Consider the following 20,689-nt stretch of genomic DNA (forward strand, 5'->3'; position numbering starts at 1 on the left):
GACGGAGTCAACTTCATGTCTCCCTCCCCTAGTAGCTTTTCTTGGCCTACTATATTGAGAGTTGTGAACCTCCATCTCCTCTATCTTTGCCCAAATTTAGTTGTCATCTACCTCAGTGAATCTTCCATTAGAACCCATGTTGAGCACATTCCTTGAGTCTTCATACAACCCATTCCAAAATTGTTGAACAAGAAACCATTCGCATAATCCATGATGAGGACAAGAGCGACATGTATCTTTGAATCTCTCTCAAGCCTCATATAGAGACTCTTCATCTCTTTGCTTAAACCCGGTGATTTGGGCTCTTAACATGTTAGTCTTCTACGGAGGATAGAACTTCTTGTAAAAGGAAAGTGTTAACTTCTTCCATGAATCAATTCCAAGAGTGGCCTTGTCTAGGCTCTTTAACGATTGCTTTGCGGTTCCGATCAAGGAAAAAGGAAACAATACCCATCGAATTCGGTCTTGAGTTCTCCATGTGTACATGAGGATCTTCACTAGGCATCCCTCCAAATTGACTTCTCTGAAATAATTGTATGAATGCGGGTTTGGCAATGAAATTACCGGTCATGTGGGGTGGTGTTGGAGTACCATTTGGTAGGTTCTCCTTGGTTAGTACGGAATGAGATGAAAATTTAGGCATTGTAGGTTGATTTTGTGGTTGGTTTTGAATTGGGTTCTCCTCTCCTTGTCTTGCAAAAGGGTTGGTAAACACAACACTATCCGAATGGATGATACCAATGTCCACAAGTTCTCCAATACCCAAAATTGTTGAAGTGCCTCTAACGGTTCTTCTAATGTTGGTCAAGGTTCTCTCAACCTCGGGATCAATAGGCAAAAGATCGCCTTGTGATCTCCGAGACATGCAAAAATCAAACAACTAGAAAACAATGAAAACTACCTTGAGGAGTTTGACTTCCCCAAGGTTAAGAAAGACACAACTAAAAACAACAAATGATAACAATTCAATTGAACACCATCCCCGGCAACGGCGCCATTTTTTATTCGGTTTAAACTTTGTTATCTAAGCTTACCAATCAAAATAATATTTATAATCTCAACTAACTACTCTTAGTAGAGTGGCAAGTAAAGGTCGGATCCCAAGGGATGGGTATTGTATTGATTTATCGGTTGTAGAGAGTTATGTCTTAGGGTGTCACGATTTGGGTTGAGTTTGAGGTTTGCAATCTAAACTACTTAACAATGAAATGTAAAGAAGTGAAAGCAAAAAAAAAGAAAGTAAACAAATAGGGTTTGTAAACAATTGATTAAGGCACTAGGGTGTCATAAGTTCATAAGGGAATCATGGTGAGATCTCATAAACAAGTTTCATAGATGCAAGCAAATTATTGTTATAGTGGAGTCGAGTTAGTTGATATCTTACAACTCCTAGGAAGGTTTGGGTCTCGGAGCCGAGTCGGTCAAGACTTTAAAACACTTACAAGTCGACTTAATTTCTTCCTATTCAACTATATGCATGGTCTAACAAGCCTTGAGTTGGTTTATGTCTTACAAGTCTTGTTGAATAGATAAGAGATTCTTGCTAGGTTGTCAATCAAGCATTTCATCAAGCATAACATGTGCATAAGTTGAAACTACAAAAGCAAGCAATCATATGAACTTATTATGTTAAGATCTACCCCATGATTAATTCCCCTAATCCCCCATTAATCCTAGCTAGGAGACTACTCACTCATGGTCATGGTAAACATGCTAATAGGGGTGTCAATCATATTAACAAGGCAAAACATGGTGAATGAGTAAAGCAATAAACAATAATTAAGCAAGGGATAAAAGGAATTGTACCAACTTAAGATGATCCAAATAATAAGCAAAGAATAATAGAAGAAAACTTGATGAATCATAAAGAGTTGTCAATTCTTCAATAAACCCCAAATAGTCTTCAAATTACCCAACTAAATCTAAGAACACTTGAATGATTAAGGAAAGATTAAGATTTGATTAAGATTGAATTGTGTAATTACAACTTAATTAATAGTATTAAGCTCTACTAAAACTAGATTAGGAATTGGTGATTAATCTTCTAATACAATGGGGTATTTATACTAAGTACAAGAATTAAGGTGACTAAGGGCTTAAATGACGATTAAATCCCTAAGAAAAAGATTAACGCCTTGCAAGTCCCTAAGGAGCCGCTTGACCTATCCCTATTGGACGCCCATGCTGTAAGAGAATTCGCCCGTCCTGCTTGTGGGACGCTCGGGCAGAGTAGTGGGACGCCCGTCTTGATCATCAGAACGCTAGGGCTGAGCTAGGGACGCCCGTCCCATAGGCCAGTTTGGCTTCTTCTTCAATTGGCTGCTTCAAGATCTGTGGGGATCGTTGAGGAGCCTTGGGGGTCCTTCATTATTGCCCAAATTCTTGTTCTATCTACTTAGGCCTTTAGTATCGGTCTTCTCCTTGTTGCTTGGTCGTTATATGCGATCCATTTAGCTCCAAATTGCGCCATATATGCAAGGTTAGCAATCCTCTCCTACCAAGGACACAAAACTTCAAAGAATATGCAAAGTGGGAAGATAAAGATAAGAAACGACCCTAATACATGCAAGAAATAATAGGAACGAGGCAAGTTCGGGGACTAAAAGTGTGCAAATATGAGTCACATCATATCGCGAGACTGCACGGGACGACGAGGACCCCTCTCAACAATCCGCACGACTCCCTCGAGCTCCTGCCTAGAGACTCGAGGAGCTCTCCTCCTGGTAGTAAACCTCCTCCCGGAAGTGCCAGCCATGGACTCCGCCCGAGCCCTCCAACACCAACCACCACGCCAGGCTTCTCCCGAGCCTCTACACCCCTCTCAGCTCTAGCAGCCTCAACAGCGGGCTCCTCCTCGGAAGCGTCCTCCACCACTACCTCCAGCAACCTCCCCGAGGTACTGACTGGCTCGGACCCGGCTAAAGACACCAAGGTCTTCGAGACCTCATCCTCCAAGGCCTTAGCCTCGGACCCAGCAGGCCTAACAGCCCCCGAACACCCACCTGAAACCAAAACAAAAACCAACGTCAACCAAAATTTTGGCATTACGACGTCACAAAACAGACAAATCCTAAAAACAAAAATCCCCGCAAAAACAAAACAAAAACAAACAACAACAAGGGCAAACCCGCCCAATCCCATCCAGCACAAAAACTCACAAAAAAAACGATTCACCCTTCTTTTCAAGCAAAACACAAGTCAAAACAACAGTAAAAAAAATACAAAAAAAAAACCAACACCTCGGGCCAACACAAGGTCTGCAAAAAACACAACGACAAAAAATACCCCCCGTCATGACTGGGCATTTTATAAAGCTCTAAAGGCAATTTTACGCCAAAATTGAGCCTAAACGGGTCAAAAAATCAAATTATGGCCACAATAATGCAACGTGATGTGATCAGACCCCATAACGACCTAAACTATCATCATGGTCTACTCTAAGCAAGGTGGCTCAGTTTGAGCCCAAACAGGCGGTTATTTCGTCAGCATAAGACCATCTGATAAGGGCAAAATGTGGGATTTCGCCCTAGCACCCAACGAAGGTTTAACATAGCAAAGACGGCCTTCCCTGACTACAATGCAACCTAGTGGGGCACACCACTCGAGCAAACAAGCACGACATTGCAAAATGAGACAATTTCTTGTCTCATTCGCGCTTTTCGCACCTAGGGAGCGGGAACGGGGACCAAAATGCAAACTAAAAGCATCTCTATACTCCTAAACATGTTTCTAACCTAATGCAAGCATCAATTTCACTCGAAAATGGGGAAATCAAAAACGCCCAATTCGATTTCAAGTGAGTTAAGGTTTCGTCCCAATTTAATCAACAAAAGGCAAACAAACTCAAGTGAAATCAAGAGGATTTACATACCTTGAGATGACATAATGGCAATGGCACGAATCTAAGCAAAAAAAAAACGAGATCAAAAATGGCATTTTTTTGGCGATTTCGTGTGATATATCGAAGAAGATGAAGGGAATGGGGAGCAAGCTGCCCTCGCGTCCTTTTAAGAAAATAAGGGTAGGCCTTCTACATCGCATAAAGGCTCGCGCCTCTTTGGGCGATTTTATCAATTTTAGCGAAGTTTTGGGCTTTGGCCCAAACACACACAATATAACTATTTTTTTTCACAAATTTCAAATGACGGAATTAAAAACCGTTCTATTTCTTTACAAATAGCAAAATGTCGAAATTCAAAATTCGCTATTTTCACAAATTTCAGATGACGGAATTAATAACCGTCATTTTCTTCACAAATAGCAAAAGGCAAAATTCAAAATTCGCTATTTTCACAAATTTCAAATGACGGAATCAAAAACCGTCATTTTCTTCACAAAATAACAAGATGGCGAGTTTTAAAATCGCTATTTTCACAAAATTTCGAACAAAGGAATTTAAAACCGTCACTTTCCTCACGAATAGCAAATAGCAAAATTTAAACTCGTTATTTCTCACAAAATTGCAAGATAACGAAATTAAAAACCATTATTTTCGAAAAACAAACAGCAAGTGGCGAAAGTAAAACTCGCTGTTATCACAACAAAATTTTCCAAACACAAAATAGCAAATAACGAAATTCGAATTCGCTATTATCACAAATTTCAAACGATGGCGATAAAAAGCGTTACTTTCCTTCAAAATTACGAATGACAGTAATAGAGGCCGCCATCCGCAAGAGCCCGACCCAAGTTACAAAAAGGCCTATATCTTGCCAGCACCGTAAACATCCCTTATAAAACACCCAAAAATTCCCCAGCGGAAACCCTGGTAATCTCCCCACAAAGTCCACTAACAACAAGCAACCTCTTGAAATAGGACCCGATTATTCATGCCATTTCCCGCAGTCGATTATTCGACCTTCAATGGCTAGCGAGCCTCTACGCACCTTCAATGACTGGCGAGCCTCTACGCACCTTCAATGGCCAGCGAGCCTCTACGCACATTTAATGGCTGGCGAGCCTCTACGCACCTTCAATGGCTGGAGAGTCTCTACATACTTTCAATGGCTGGCAAGCCTCTACGCACCTTCAACGGTTGGCGAGTCTTTACGCACCTTCAACGGCTAGCGAGGCTCTATGCACCTTCAATGGATGGGGAGTCTCTACGCACCTTCAACGGCTAGCGAGTCTCTACGCACCTTCAACGACTGGCGAGTCTCTACGCACCCTTCGATGGCTTGCGAGCCTCTACGCACCTTCAATGGCTGGCGAGCCTGTACGCAACTTCAAAGTCTAGCGAGTCTCTACGCATCTTCTACGGTGGACGAGTCTCTAGGCACCTTCAATGGCTGGCGAGCCTCTACGCGTGGACAAGAAGCAATTCAAGGACATATCCCGAAGTTGCCTCAAGTATGACTTCTTCCTATGGATGACGAGCCTTTATACGTAGTCTAACGGACTTTAAACAACCCGCACCGACAGTCGACAGACTCTAAACTGTTCCCGACGACAGGTCCTTGACTCGAATCCCCGTGTAACCTCGACGTCACCCTTCCTGATGGAAGGTCCTTGGCCCAAATCCTTTTGAGCCACCTCGACGTTGCTTCGGTCTCCAGGTTGTAATCGTCGATTGACCTGGGGGCTGTACTTTAACTTTAGCCCTGTCCAAGCCTCAGTCAAAGTTGGGCTCTGTTGATACCCAGTATCTGTTGAATCCCCAACAAACACCCGATGATTATCGGACTACAACATGCTTAGGAATCGCTACGTTTGATCGACAGTTTATATAAACTACGCGTCGGAAAGCTCAAAAACGATTTCGAAAACAAAACATTTTCAAAACTTTTCAAAAATACCTGGAGTGTTTTATGAACGACATCGGGGCCATAGTGACACTAACTAGAGTCAAAACCGACACCAGATTAAAAACCAACTCAAAATTCAAATCCCGACTCCAACAACGAGTCAAACAGTAATACAGTCGTTAGTACCAAAAATAAATACCTAAGTACTACTAACAGAAGTCAGCGGTAAGTTGGGTCCATCTCCACAGGGAGGCAGTCACTATCTACTTGTCAATTTAGTCCGTCTGAGGTCACAAGATGTGGGGTTTGAGTTGAATAGACTAAACTAACTAAAGCACGAAGAGATTTAAGAGACTAACTATAAAGAGAAGGAACTAGGATTGTCGGTTCATCAATGTATGTCAGATGGTCACAGTTGGGGATTTTTAAATTTGTTTACTAAACTACTAAAGATATAAGGTAAGAGGAATAAAGACAAGAGCGATAAAAGCAAGAAAAGCTAAGATGTGATCAGATAAAGAGAGGTATGTCAGGATTTCGGTTCACCACGACAGTTTACTAACTCAATCATAAATAGCCTAGATAGTCAGTCTACTGTGAGAAGGGCAAAGGAAAGGTCCTTTCGGTCCGCTATCCACCCTAAACTACTACTAACTTAACTTTCGCCCTCATTAGGTAGTCTACTGTTCATAGCAGGTATGTTCTCTCCAATCTTCCGATCTAGGAGCGAATTTAACCAGATTAAAGTTATTTAGAAGCGTGCACTCAACTAAACATATTACAATTTTATTGCTATGGTCACAGATTCTCATAATTAATCATCTAGTCTATTCACAACATCGTCACTTTACTACCATTGCTCCCCTAATCCTAACATAGAGGGGTTTAGCTACTCATGCTTTTGAAATTAATAACAATAACAATAATCATGAATATGCTAAGGGAAGACATAGTAAAGCGATTATAAGGAAGAAACGTATACTAATAATGATAACAATAAAGTAAGAATTAAAGAACAAGGAATTAAAGTAGAGAAACAAAGATTAGATTGAAGTTAAGAGTAAAGAAAGATTACAAAAGAGCGAATCCGGCAATAAGAACAAGTTAGCAGCAGAGATTAAGAGAGAAAATAGTGATTAAGATTAAAACAGTATGATAAGATGTTTTTAACCTAATCCCGACTTCCTTTATATAGGGAAGTGATTATTAACATAAAATAAACCTAACACGAAATAAAAATCCCGAGTATATAAGCTAGTCACTGGATTGAGCAACTTTATATCACTCGATCGAACAATTCCAAGCTAAAACCTCTTGATCGAGGACTTTAGGTACTCGATCGAACACTTATCAAAAAGGCACCATTCGATCGAGTAGAAAAAGGACTCGATCGAACAAGATAGTACTCGATCGAGTACTTTCCAGAGCACAATTCCTACTTCGCGCACTGAACTTCAAACGACCGCCATTTTTCGTTACTTGGGCAAATAGAGCGTTTTCGGTGGCGTTGAAAAGCTAACAGGACAAGCTTTCATCTCCGATTAGAATCACTTGAAAATCAGTTGTATAACTCGAGATATGGCTCTTCAAAGTAGGCACTAGTAATTTGAAGTTCTTCCTTTGCTCGCCTAGCTACCTTACTTCTATGCGCATAACAATTAGTAGTTTCCAAGCTCCGACTCAACTCATCTCCTAAATGCATGCATAGGGACATGTATTAAGCTTGATTTTGCTTCTCTTTGGTTCATTCCTGCAAATAAGACAAGAGAAACCAAAGTAGACAATTCGGGGGACATTTGTAGCTAAACACTACTAAATATGCATAGAGATGTGTGCAAATGAAGTACAAAATGCCTATATAAAATGCACACATCAAACTTTCCCAAACTAAACCTTTGCTTATCCCCAAGCAAACTATATGCAAAACTAATGGAACGGAAAAAGAAAGCTCAGTGCTAGCTACAAATTGTCCACTCAAACCAATTTAATGCAGCAAACTAATACTTATAGCAAAAACTATCAAATGCAAACGAGTTGTATGATGTCTATAATGAAGCTGAACTGTCGACCTTGCAAGACCTTTAATGATGGACTCTCACGGGTCACTCTTCTCTCATGAAGCAAAGGGTAAGCATATGAGTGTAAGAGAAGTAAGAAATATAGTTGCTCACCTAAACTGTGAGCTACATAAACATGCATGCAGCTAAAATGATAGACAATTCTAAATACCGTACCCATACATTTCAACCAAACAAGGTCCGTCACAGCCGAGGGCTTACAAAAGTATGGTAAAGTGAGGTAATGGGTAAGAAAAGGCAAAACAAGTATGGAAAATGTGGAGGTAAAGCGTCAAGCTAGCTACCTAACGGAACCATACTGAACAACATCCGATTCTTACTCCAATAAAATTAAGCACAAGTGCCTTTATTTGGCACACAAACTCACTAACCAAACTAAACATACTCCTCATAAGATATAAATAAAGCATAGGAATAAAACCGTCTCATCAATACAAACTCTTTTTTCATCATTTTTTCATTCTTTTTCTTTCTTTTTTTTTACGGCTTTTTTTCTTTTCTTTTTCTGTTTTTTTTTTGATTTTTTTTCTTTTCAACTTCCTTTTTTTTTCATACTTCTTCTCCTTCATAAATTACCAACTCCAAAGCAAAACAATACAAAGCAAACTCGACACGATAAATTATATACCGCAAAACATACACTAAACTAGCTTGACAAGGCAGGCTAAATTTTGGATGTAGTTAAGGGTCAACATGCAAATTTGGCTAACGTGGAGTTAAATGGGTAAAAATGAAAGAAAAGGGAAATGTAAGCGCCTCCCTCCATGTGACACCAACCACTAACCCAAATGTATGCATGCAAAAAGCAATTGAATTTCATAAACGTGCAAAATAATGAACATGTTATGCAAGGAGTATACTACTCACAATCCTACATGAAACTGGATATAAATGACACCAGTTTATAAGGCTCTAAATCTTAGAAATTATAAGTAGTTTGCCAAAATTTCAGGTCAAGTCTATATGATCAGCTGTATTTCAACATTAACTCGTAGATATGCAAAAGACAAAGCTAAAAGATAACAGTTTAATGCAAGGCTTAAGCAAAGTGACAAATCATAGTGCAATATCATCATTGAAATCTACCGTTCCGACTCGACCTATATGCAAAAGTACACGTGATTTTTTTTTTGATTTTATAGATTTTTTCAATTTTTTTTCAATTTTATAGATTTTTTCAATTTTTTTGAATTATTATAGAAATAAACGACAATGCATATGTAAATTAAACGTGATAACTGAAATGCAATAAAAACAACATGCAGACACAGATATGAATGCATAACCTCCCCAAACCAAACCGTACAATGCCCTCATTATACTCAAAAATAGGGAAAAGAAATGCAATCTGAAAAGGAGAGAGTGAAGATGCGGAAAACTCACACGAATACGCGAAGTAGGGACCTCCTCAAACCAGCCAGCAATATGGGAGGTCGCCAATAGCTCCATAGCAGCGTCATAGGAAGCGAATCAAACAAATTCTACCCGATGGTACTCGATCGAGAGAAGTTAGTACTCGATCGAGTACAAATGGCTGCCAAAGTGTTCGATCGAGGAGAACTGGTTATTCGATCGAAATATCTGTTTTTGTAGGTGCTCGATCGAGGAATAGGAGTGTTCGATCGAACGGATTAAGCACTCGATGGAGTAAAAAGAATGCTCGATCGAGTGGTACCTGCAGACAAATGACGACTAAAAGCAATTTCTAGATCGTTCACAGTCAATGGTTTGAAAACCATTTATTACACACAACAAAAACTGAAAAGCTCGATAAAACAACTAAAAAGCTTAAATTCCGGGTTGCCTTCCGGTCAGCGCTAGTTTCAGACAGGTCCCAACTCGACCTTCTTTTTTCTTCAATAGCCACTGTAATTGAGCCCAGTCAAAACACCTCAAAGCTCACAGCAACCAATCAAATAACTGCGCATGCGCTACACAAAATTATAAGTAGCACCATAATATAATAGTAACATAGGAAAATAAAATGTACAATCGTTTAAGCCTAACGAATTTCCTATGACAGCTCCCAAAATTATCCACAAAATAATTCTGCTCTTCAGCTACGGGCGGAATATAAAAGCTCGAATTGACTGTCGGTGGAGAATAAAGGAGCTCAGGAGCATTTAAAAACAATCTAAGGTACCGTTTTAACTCAACGAATATCTGATGACAAATATGGTGAAAATTTATTAACTTTTTCGTCCATCCGGGAGGGGGTCGAGCATCGAAAGTAAAAGTAGGAGTCATATGAGATAGCGTACTATTAATACCAACAATAATGAAATTATCGTTAACTACCTCAGGTCGGTTGCTCCCAACATCGAAATCATTGACAAAAGAGTATGTTACCTCTTCCGTGCTAGGAACAATCACTGACTTAGCTGTCTTCTCATTCCCCTCCTTTGTGGGTTCTATCCCATAAATCGCACCCTCCAAGGCATCCAGCTCGGCTTTGAGAACGGGGGATTCACCATAACCATTGTCTTCTTTAAAATCGTCATCCAAAACGGATCAAAGTGATATATCATTGATCTCCGTGGCCATTATGGTCGATCGAGAAAAGATGGAACTCGTGAAAGCTTCTCTCTTGAATATCACTCAATCGAACACAGAGATCTGCTCGATCGAGATCTTCCTCATAATAGCTGTTCGATCGAACACTTCCTCAGATAATCCACTCGATCGAACACTGTGACTAATTCGATCGAGTGTTTGTTGCTGTAAAGCACAGAAATCTTCGTATGATGCTTCGTTTTCAGATAGATCTTCGTACTCCGAGTCATACAAATCATTATTGTCGATAGGCAACTTAGGTCCTTCATAGGAAAGACCGCTTTCGGTGTAGGTAACGCATACCTTCTCTGCGTGCCTAAAGTTCTTCTCAGCAGCTAACTGAGCTATTTGAGACTCAAGCTCATTGATTTGAGCTTCCATAAATCTATCATCTTCTTGCAATTGGAGTGCAAGTGCCTTCACCAAAGACTTCAATTCAGCAATCTCTTCTTTCTGTTTATCGGGAGGAGCTTGTTGTTGCGGTGGCCAAACGAATGGAGGCCTTTGATGGCCTCGTTGCTGAAACGGTTGTGGCGGCACAATTGCAAAGGGTTGACTAGCTTGTCTACTCTGCCTAAACGCATAGACTTCGTCGTTCCCTGTCAAGCAAATAACAGCATTGTGCCTAGCAGCACTACATTTCTCGCAATGCACCACCTGTTGCGCCATAGGATGGAACATAGGTGGAAGATCAAAGGTACTCAAGCCTTCCATTTGATGATCTTTTACCTAGAATGTCTAGGTAGGACTGTAGGACCTATCAAAACAACACTCAAGGAAAAAGATAAGAACTGCCTCAAGGAATAAATCCCTTGAGGCTAAAGACAGACAATAATAAACAAGTAAATAAAATAGTTGCCTCCCCGGCAACGGCGCCAAAATTTGATACGGTCGTTAGTACCAAAAATAAATACCTAAGTACTACTAACAGAAGTCAGCGGTAAGTAGGGTCGATCTCCATAGGGAGGCGGTCACTATCTACTTGTCAATTTAGTCCGTCTGAGGTCACAAGATGGGGGGTTTGCGTTGAATAGACTAAACTAAAGCAGGAAGAGATTTAAGAGACTAACTATAAAGAGAAGGAACTAGGATTGTCGGTTCATCAATGTATGTCAGATGGTCACAGTTGGGGGTTTTTAAATTTATTTACTAAACTACTAAATATATAAGGTAAGAGGAATAAAGATAAGAGCGATAAAAGCAAGAAAAGCTAAGATGTGATCAGATAAAGAGAGGTATGTCAGGATTTCGGTTCACCACGCCAGTTTACTAACTCAATCATAAATAGCCTAGATAGTCTACTGTGAGAAGGGCAAGGAAAAAGTCCTTTCGGTCCGCTATTGTAGATACCCAGTATCTGCTAAGACTCCAACAAACACCCGATGATTATCGGACTATAACATGATTTGGAATCGCGGCGTTTGATCGACAGTTTGTGTACAACTTTACGTCGGAAAACTTAAAACGATTTACATTTCAAAAATACCTGGAGTGTTTAATGCACGACGACGGGGTCGCAATGACAGTAACTAGAGTCAAAACTGACACCGGACCGAAAATCGACTCAAAAATTCAAATCCCGACTCCAACAACGAGTCAAACCGAGTCAACCACAAAAAACAAACCATTTCAAACCTTCTATGCTAAGATTTCCCGGATTTATGAATGGTGAAGTACCAAACATATGACTACAAATCCTAGGATAGAACAAATCATGATTGCTCTTGTGTGAAAGCGACAAGACAACTCGAAGACCCGCGACATGGCTCGCGCCTCTTTGAGCAGCCCAGGTGGCCACGTCGCTCAAAACTCACACAACCACTCATTTTCCTATAAATACCCCTCAAATGCCCCCATTTGAGAACTTACGCGAGTGTCCGCCCCCTCTTTTCTCCCTTAAAATTCTCGACTCGACTTCTTAAGTCACAATCCGACGTGTATTTACGACCTACCGATCGTAAATACAAGCCTTACACATTTTTTGGTACCGTCATCGTGCATTAAATTACTTGACCGACCACTTCGACCACTACACCGTCACTAATCTTAAAACACTCTTTCTACTTACCAAAACGATTTTAAACCGAGTTTTTTCCGACCAAACGAGTTGTTACACTTACGTCGGTCACTCGCCATAACCAAGCATGTAAGTATGAGGGTGTAAAAACCCTTCTTTCATCATGTTTTTATTTGTTTCATGACTATAACATGCTAAAACATGCATAACATGAACCAAAACATGGAATAAACGAGCCAAAACTGATTTTTGGCGTGAGACAGAAGCCCCTTGGTTCGCCGGCTTGCCTGCGCCTCAATGGGGTGTCCAGGTTAGAACTCAACCGTGTTTGTTCTCGTCTTTCCCCTTTAATCCATTTTCATATTTGTAATCAGTTTTTACCATTTCAAATATTTTCAAACCTTTTTATTTTATTTCATTTGTTTTTAACCATAAAACATTTTTCACCCTTGGTTCCTCATACCATGACGGTTAAATCCGTGTTTCGGTGATAATATTTGGTTAATAACATTTAAAAGGTATTTTAAAGCCTTTTATTTCATTTTTGGGCGGTATTTTAAAGCCTTTCATCATTTCTTTACATTTTCAAAACAAACATGCTAGTCACCAACACAAAGTCATCCTTGGTTCTACATACCATGCCGGATTTTAACCCGGGTACGATGATGAATATCGACTAATTATATCCAAATGAACTTAAAACAATTAGTTCATAATCATTTTTAAAACAATTCATGCCAAGTTTGTCAAAGTCGAACCCGACACCGAATATTATCAAAATAATGATGATTATTAGAGTCTCGTTCATCAAATCAACAAATCGGGTCAAATACCCATGTTTCAATACGTTTTATAAACTTTTTTCAAAAGGTCAGAACACGGCATATCACCATAGGTTGACCCGCGATTAAAACAGGCCTTTCAATTCTCATTTTCAAAACCAGGGGAGACCCCCTTGCATCGCCAACAGGCTCGCGCCTCATATGGTCGCTGGTGCGGGGTCATTCCCCTTCCAAAGATTAGTCCGGGCGATCCCGACTCCGATTAGTCCGGATATAGGACGGATCAGATGACTATTTGCTCATTCAAAATCATATTTGCAAAATGCTTTACTAAAACAAATGGATCACGTTATGCACCATGAACCTAATACGGTAAAGGGATGTTTAATTTCCGTCTTGCATACAAATCAACCATAAATCCAACTCGACATCTTATACTTGATACTTGGATTAAATCAACCGACTTAGAAAGCTATCACGTGTTATGTTTAAATAATTGGCTGCGCATTCATGCATTTAAACCGTTTTATAAACTTTTGCATTCAACTAACCAAGATCGATCAGTAGAGGCCGCTACCGCTGGCGGGATTGGGTGTCTGATTAAAGGGCTTCCCAATACGTACCTTCACCTCTTACTCGGAAACTTTGGATAGTGGACGACCTTATCCAGGGCGTACGAGAGTCATTCTAGAGATAGGATGCTAAAGAGAGATGATTTCCTTATCTTTAGTACCTATGTCAAACGCTGCTTTGTGCTTCGATTTGACCGAGGTATAAAGTGGATTTCAAACGGGTTCCAAGCATCCCACAAATGTTTGGTGGCGATTCCGAACATCTCTAATCGTTTCGAGACCCTTACCGAGATGAAACCGACCGATCTAAAACGATCTGGTCGAAAGCATTTTTACGCCGCCGAGCGTGGCTTTCAAAAGACCGCTGCACGCCCGTAGATCAAACCGGGCCTGCAGGTGGGCCATGTCCACAGATTGGCGACTCCGTTGGGGGAAAACTAGGACACTTACGTCTTTGTGATCCCTAGATGGTGAGACTCGAACGAGGTCTTGGTTGGAATGCATTAATTGATATTACGGTCACGGTCGGGTTCCTTGTCCGGGCCCACAACCTAACCCTTTATCGACCAATTGGCTCGTCTTGTCGGCGTGAGTTTTCTCATCCCCGCGTTTCGAATCCCGATTGAGTCAAGCATACCATTGACGTTACACATTTCTGTTTCGTCAAAGAGCTTTCATCACTTTCGAGCACGAGGCTAGGGCACCCTCCTTACACATTTTGTTTGGATTGGTATCCCTCTCGCAAATCGGGGTTTGATTGCTTGGTGTGTAACCCACCCTTCTAAGCCAAAACCTGTGTCAGCATAATGTATAATATAATGAACTGTGAGTGCTTATATGCTACTTGATCATAAGTCCGTCCGTGTCATTTTCAAAACTTTCAAAAAACAACTTTTCGCGCCCTTGTAATGGCCGTTTCAAACTTCGGTCTTTTGCCGACTGTTGCACGCCTTTCTAGGCCGTCATAATGACGATTTTCAAACCCGGTTTTTTATAACCATTTTAACACGCCTTTCTAGGCCGTCATAATGACGATTTTCAAACCCGGTTTTTTATAACCATTTCAACAAGCCTTTTTAGGCCGTCATAATGACGATTTTAAAACCCGGTTTTTTATAACCATTTCAACACGCCTTTCTAGGCCGTCATAATGACGATTTTCAAACCCGGTTTTTATAACCATTTCAACACGCCTTTCTAGGCCGTCATAATGATGATTTTAAAACCCGGTTTTTTATAACCATTTCAACATGCCGTTCTAGGCCGTCATAATGACGATTTTCAAACCCGGTTTTTTATAACCATTTCAACACGCCTTTCTAGGCCGTTGTAATGACGATTTTCAAACCCGGTTTTTATAACCATTTCAACACGCCTTTCTAGGCCGTCATAATGACGATTTTCAAACCAGGTTTTTTCATAACCATTTAAACACGCCTTTCTAGGCCGTCGTAATGACGATTTTCAAAATCGGTTTTCTACAACCATTTCAAATCACCTTTTCACGCCGTTATAATCGCCGCTTCTAGACATGGATTTTAACAAGTCTCGCGCCGACAATGGCTCTTTCAAAACTCGAGAAAAGTAAACACCCTTTTCTCGAGACACTTTCGAGATCCCGAGGACCATGCACCTTCCCCGAGACCTCTTCAAACATTTCAAACTCGATTTTCAAAACATACAATTTTGAATTTCAAAACCGTCTTGGGAAACAATACACTGTTTTCCGAGTCGATTCAAACTCAAAACCGTCTTTTGCAAATAAACTTAAGACAACCTTTTCAACTAACCGACTTACGGAGATCTCTATCTTCGGAAGCCGTCCACAAAGCGGCAAATGAATCTTTTTGAAAATTTCTATTTTAGAAAACTTCAGTCCACGATTCCAATTACGCCTCGTGTCTATCGAGTCGAAGCAAACGTACTTATGGGTCTTTACTTATGAGTTATCTCACCACGAGACTTATCCAATGGCGTCACGCTGCTACGTTGGACACGTATTAAAAGTTCGGTCAACATCGTCACATCATAAATCAAGTCAGCACCGAAGTACCACACACGGTCATCCTCGTCCGTTTGAGCCTTATCTTTGTCTCGTCCTTGTGTTGTCTGCGTTCAGTCTTTGAACCATGTCGGATTAAGTTGTAATGTGAGCCGTCTTTCTGTCTCAGAGCCATGGCCTCGTCTTCAACTTCGTCTGTCAACAACAACAACAATGATAATAACAGAGATGTCACGACTGATCAGCTAGCCAGCCTGCTCACCGCTCTTAAGGTCACCCTAGATCGCGTCGAGACCCGTATCGACGCCCTGGAAAACAAGGAAAATGGAGAACATAATACTCCACCTCTGACTGAAACTTAGATAAGGCTAAAGCTCTTGGAAGAACAGCTCCTAGCCCGGGGTAACAATATCCATCTTGAGAACAACCGAAGGTTCGAACCTGTTGGGGATCAGTTACCTGACAACTTTACCCTGACTGATGTACCTAAGTTCAAAGGAGTGGAGGACCCGCTCAATCATATCCGTGCCTTCAAAGACTACATGGCCATTAAATGGGTCAAACATTAACTCTTCACCCGAATCTTCCCATCATCCTTGGAACTGATCCCTCGTCAATGGTACTACTCCCTTGACCCGAAGAACCTTACTACCTGGGATGAGATCGCGGTTGAATTTGCTAAGCAATACGCTGACAATGTTGAAATCCAAGCCAATACCCGTACCCTTGAGCTCCTAACCCAGAACGACAAAGAGGGATTCACCGAGTTCTTAACCCGTTGGAGGAGGGTAAGTACTCAGCTGGTCAGCAAGCCGAGTGAGTCAACTTTGGTGGAAAAGTTCGTCAACAATCTCTGCCCAGTGTATGCTAACTTACTGAGGTATCAAAATATCAAGACCTTCCAGGATCTGCAAATTCTGGGGACACGCATTGAATATGACCTCCAGAAGGGTGTCCAGGCCAAGTGATGTGAACATTATTTGCGCACATTTAGTCCCCTAATTGAACCTATTTGGCATACTTTTATAACATTTCATGACCATTTTATCCGTCAATTCCTTCCTGTTTGCTTTCCTAGTGCATTTTATATGTTTTGTAGGAAAGGAGATAATAAGGCGGAAATTCCCGTCTTTCGTGCATATTTGGAAGCTTGTTGACGATATTTGATGGACTAAGTATGAAGAGGAGGCAAGAATGATGACCAAGGAAGAAGAAATAAAGAGTATATAGAGGCAACTTAGGCTTAGAAGCAAAAAGAAAGGGAATAGCAGCTCAACCCGCGCGGGTCAAGACTATCTGGAGCAGGATACTGATGAACCCGCTCGGGTCAATCTCAAGCCGCTCGGGTTGAAGCTCTGGACGCGCGTTTTCAGCTCGGGACGAGCGTATTCCTGGCCATAAAGCCTCCCCTTGCTACGTGAACCATGATCCGTGCGTATTTCTTGAGAGACTAGCAAAAAGAGACCGGAGTCTCTTTTTGAGACCGGCGATTCCCTACCAACAATTAGCATTGTTAAATTACTATTTTACCCTTGCTTAACCTAATGATGCTCTACTATATATACCCCATTTTTAATAATCAAACCATCAAGTTTTCATTAGGTTAAATCAATCCTTCCTTAGATTAGATTAGGAGTAGATTAGAATAGATTACTCTCTAATCTTTCCACAAATTACACATTAATCTTTCCTTAATCATTGTTCAAGTTTATTATTGAGTAATTCAAGTTTATTATTGGGTAATTAGAAGATTATTGGGTTTATTGGGAGATTGACAACCTTCCATCAATCATCAAGTTCTTCTATTATTCTTTGCATTATTATTTTGGAATCTCCATAGGTATAATTCTCTTAATCCTTGTTTTAATTATTGTTAATCTTTCTTACTTGTTCATCATGTTTGACTTTGTTAGTATGATTGACAACCTTATTAACATGTTAAATTTGATCATGAGTGAGTAGTTATTTAGCTAGGATTAATGGGCAATTAGGGTAAATAAACATGGGGAATGATTCATGCTTAATCTAATATGCTTCCATAATTAATTTGCTTGCTTGTTGTGATTTCAACTTATGCACATGTTATGTTTGATGAAATGCTAAGCCTATGAATCCTTGCATTTACAACCATCACTTATCTTTTCAATGAGACTTGTAAGACATAAACCAACTCGAGTCTCATTAGACCATGCATATAGTTGGATAGGGAGGATTAAGTCGACTTGTAGGTGTTGTACAATCTAATCGATTCGCTCAAGGGACCCAAACCTTCCTAGGATTGTAAGATATAAACCAACTCGATCCATCACAACAATAATTGCTTGCATCTAGTAGGAAACATGTTTGTATGATCAACTCCCATGAATCCCTTATGAACCCATGATATCCTAGCGTTTTTAATCAATTGTTTACATCTTTCCTTTTGTTGCTTGTTTATTGCTTTTATTAGATTAGAATCATCAACCCATTATAATTGTGACAACCCCAAGCGCAACCATAATTAGATTGAATATTTTGAGTAACCACCGTCCCATGGATCGACCTCGACTTACCACTAACTAGTTGTTTGTTGAGTATTATAAATGTGTTTGATTGGATCTGACCCGACGACATCACCCATCAAAATGGCGTCGTTGCCGGGGACGATGTTGTTTATTTGAATTGTTCTTTTGTCTAGTTTTAGTTGTGCATATTTTTTTCTTGAGTTTTGTTGTACTTGTGTTATTTCATATGTTTAACATGTCTACATTCACTTTTTGGCAATATGAAAATGAATCATTTGATAAATATGTTGCAAGATTTGAAGATTATATGACTCATGCTTGGCATCATGGTTTTATTCTTTCAAATTATGAAGCATGTTGTGTTGTTTATAATGGCATGAACCTTGAAACCCGCAACTTGGCATTTCACTTGAGTGGTGGTAGAATTTGTGAGATGAGTTGTGAGCAATTTTGAGAATTTGTTGAGTTCATGACCATCCATTGTCTTAAGAAAATTGTACATGACATCTTTGAGAATGCCAAGGAAGGTATGGAAGTGATAAAAGCCAATTTTCAAAACTTCATTGAGGAAAACTATAAAAATGAGAATTGTGAGGATGAGAAACCTTCCTATAACCTTGAGTCAACCTACTATGCCCAAAAAATTACCCCACCTTGGGAAGATGGAGTGCTAGATGAGGAGAGTGATGATGAGGAGGAGTACATTCTTGATTGTGAAACTAATGCTTGGATGCCGTCATCCTACTCTTCTTGTGTTCCAATGAAATCAACCTCCATGGAATTTGATGTTAATGGGCAAAGTGAGAATGATATGGATGTGAGCTTGAGTGAAAACTCACCCTTTGAGGATGACATATTTGAGGGAGACAATTGTGTTGAACTTGGTGAGCCTTGTTACAACAACCCCTTTGATAATGGACCTTGTTGGGATGAGGAATATGATGAGGACATTTGGGAACCCCAAATAGACACCCTTAAAATCACCTTGGATGATAATGAGAGTACTTGCATTGAATGTGGTGATTTTGACTATTTGGAGGATGAGTTGAGTGAATTACCAACCAACTACCCATTTCATGTTCCTTCCATCCATCATTTTTCTGATGATTTTTGTCATAATATTCTTGACATGCTTGTTCGGTCTTTTACTTGGGCATTTTTCAATTACATAATCTTGTGTTGCTATGCATGCCTATTCATGTCCCACTCCCAAGAATTTGACCGACTTCTTCGTGCTTTGAGTGCTAGTGATGATTTTCCATGAAATTGTTAATTGATAATCTTTGGTTTGATGGAGTCCATTAAAAACTATTAATTTGTATATATGCATTTAGTGTAGTTTTGCATTCATTTAATAAATTGCATGAGAGATGAAAGGGAGGGATCTCATATTTTAATTGAGCTTTTGAAGGAAATTAATGAAAATGAGAAGATGGAAAATGTAAAGAAATGAAGAAAATGGAAAATTTGGGCTTATGAGTAAGTGTGTTATCAAGAGAAAAGTGTTGGGCCAAAATTTCAAAAAAGATGCGCATCCCGAGACAAATCCGAGCGGATTGAAGGACAAGAAAAGAAAGAAAAGTTCCTGCCCAAGAATCCGAGCGGATTTTAAGAAAGACGCCCGTCTTTGCTGCCAACCCGAGCGGGTTAAAATTATCTGGAGCGGGTTCTCACCAACCCGAGTGGGTCAGATCTGTCCCGAGCGGGTCCACCCTCTGAATGCTGAATTTTCCCAGAATCACGAGCAGAATAATACTACCCCACCGTGTTCAGCCTTTAACCCGTGAATGCTTTGTTTTTCAGCTATAAAATTCACTCTACACTCAAAGTTCACCTACCATCTTCATCTTCTACCTTCAAACTCAACCTCAACTCACAAAACTCACCCAAATAACCATAAAATCCAACCAAATCACCATCTAATTACTCTAAAAATCATTCTAATCCATTTCTGCACAATAAAAACCAACTTTCCAACCTTCTATTTGCTCAAAATCACCCATTTTCATCATTTCAAAAATTGGAGCTCCAAAAATCCGTGAGCAACAATTGATTTTCGGGTTTGATTTTTGCCTTCTAGCTTCACTACATTGCTTTTAGTGTTCTAGTAAGGCATTTCCAAGGTTGTTTGGCTCTTATTTGTGAAGATTTGTGGCATTCTTGAGTAGTGATACTTGGTGGATTTCAAGACTACAACAATGAATTTTTGAGGCAAGAGTATGGCTACTACTTCTAAGGGATCAAAAAGAAGGAAAGGAAGCAATTCTAATGCTCCACCGGAGTTCCAAATGCAAGAAGAGGAGCTAGTACCGGAGATTGAGCAACTTGATAATTTCCCGGAGGTAGTGTTCATCAAAAATGAGCATAGGAGGCGATTCTTGAAACTACTTGGTAAGGAGTTTGAACCCACTCGTTTCATTTGTCGTCAAACTTTGGA

At 40.1% G+C, this 20,689-nt stretch overlaps 1 non-coding gene across 1 annotated transcript; it reads left to right on the forward strand.

Annotated features, from left to right (window-relative positions):
* The first annotated feature begins 205 nt into the window (after window positions 1–205).
* On the forward strand, window positions 206–312 carry LOC141625137 (small nucleolar RNA R71). The gene has a single exon (XR_012534932.1). It is a non-coding gene; the product is annotated as a small nucleolar RNA R71 (small nucleolar RNA).
* Window positions 313–20,689: the final 20,377 nt, after the last annotated feature.

This window comes from Silene latifolia, chromosome X (genome assembly GCF_048544455.1).
Source record: "Silene latifolia isolate original U9 population chromosome X, ASM4854445v1, whole genome shotgun sequence".
NCBI classification, from domain to species: domain Eukaryota; kingdom Viridiplantae; phylum Streptophyta; class Magnoliopsida; order Caryophyllales; family Caryophyllaceae; genus Silene; species Silene latifolia.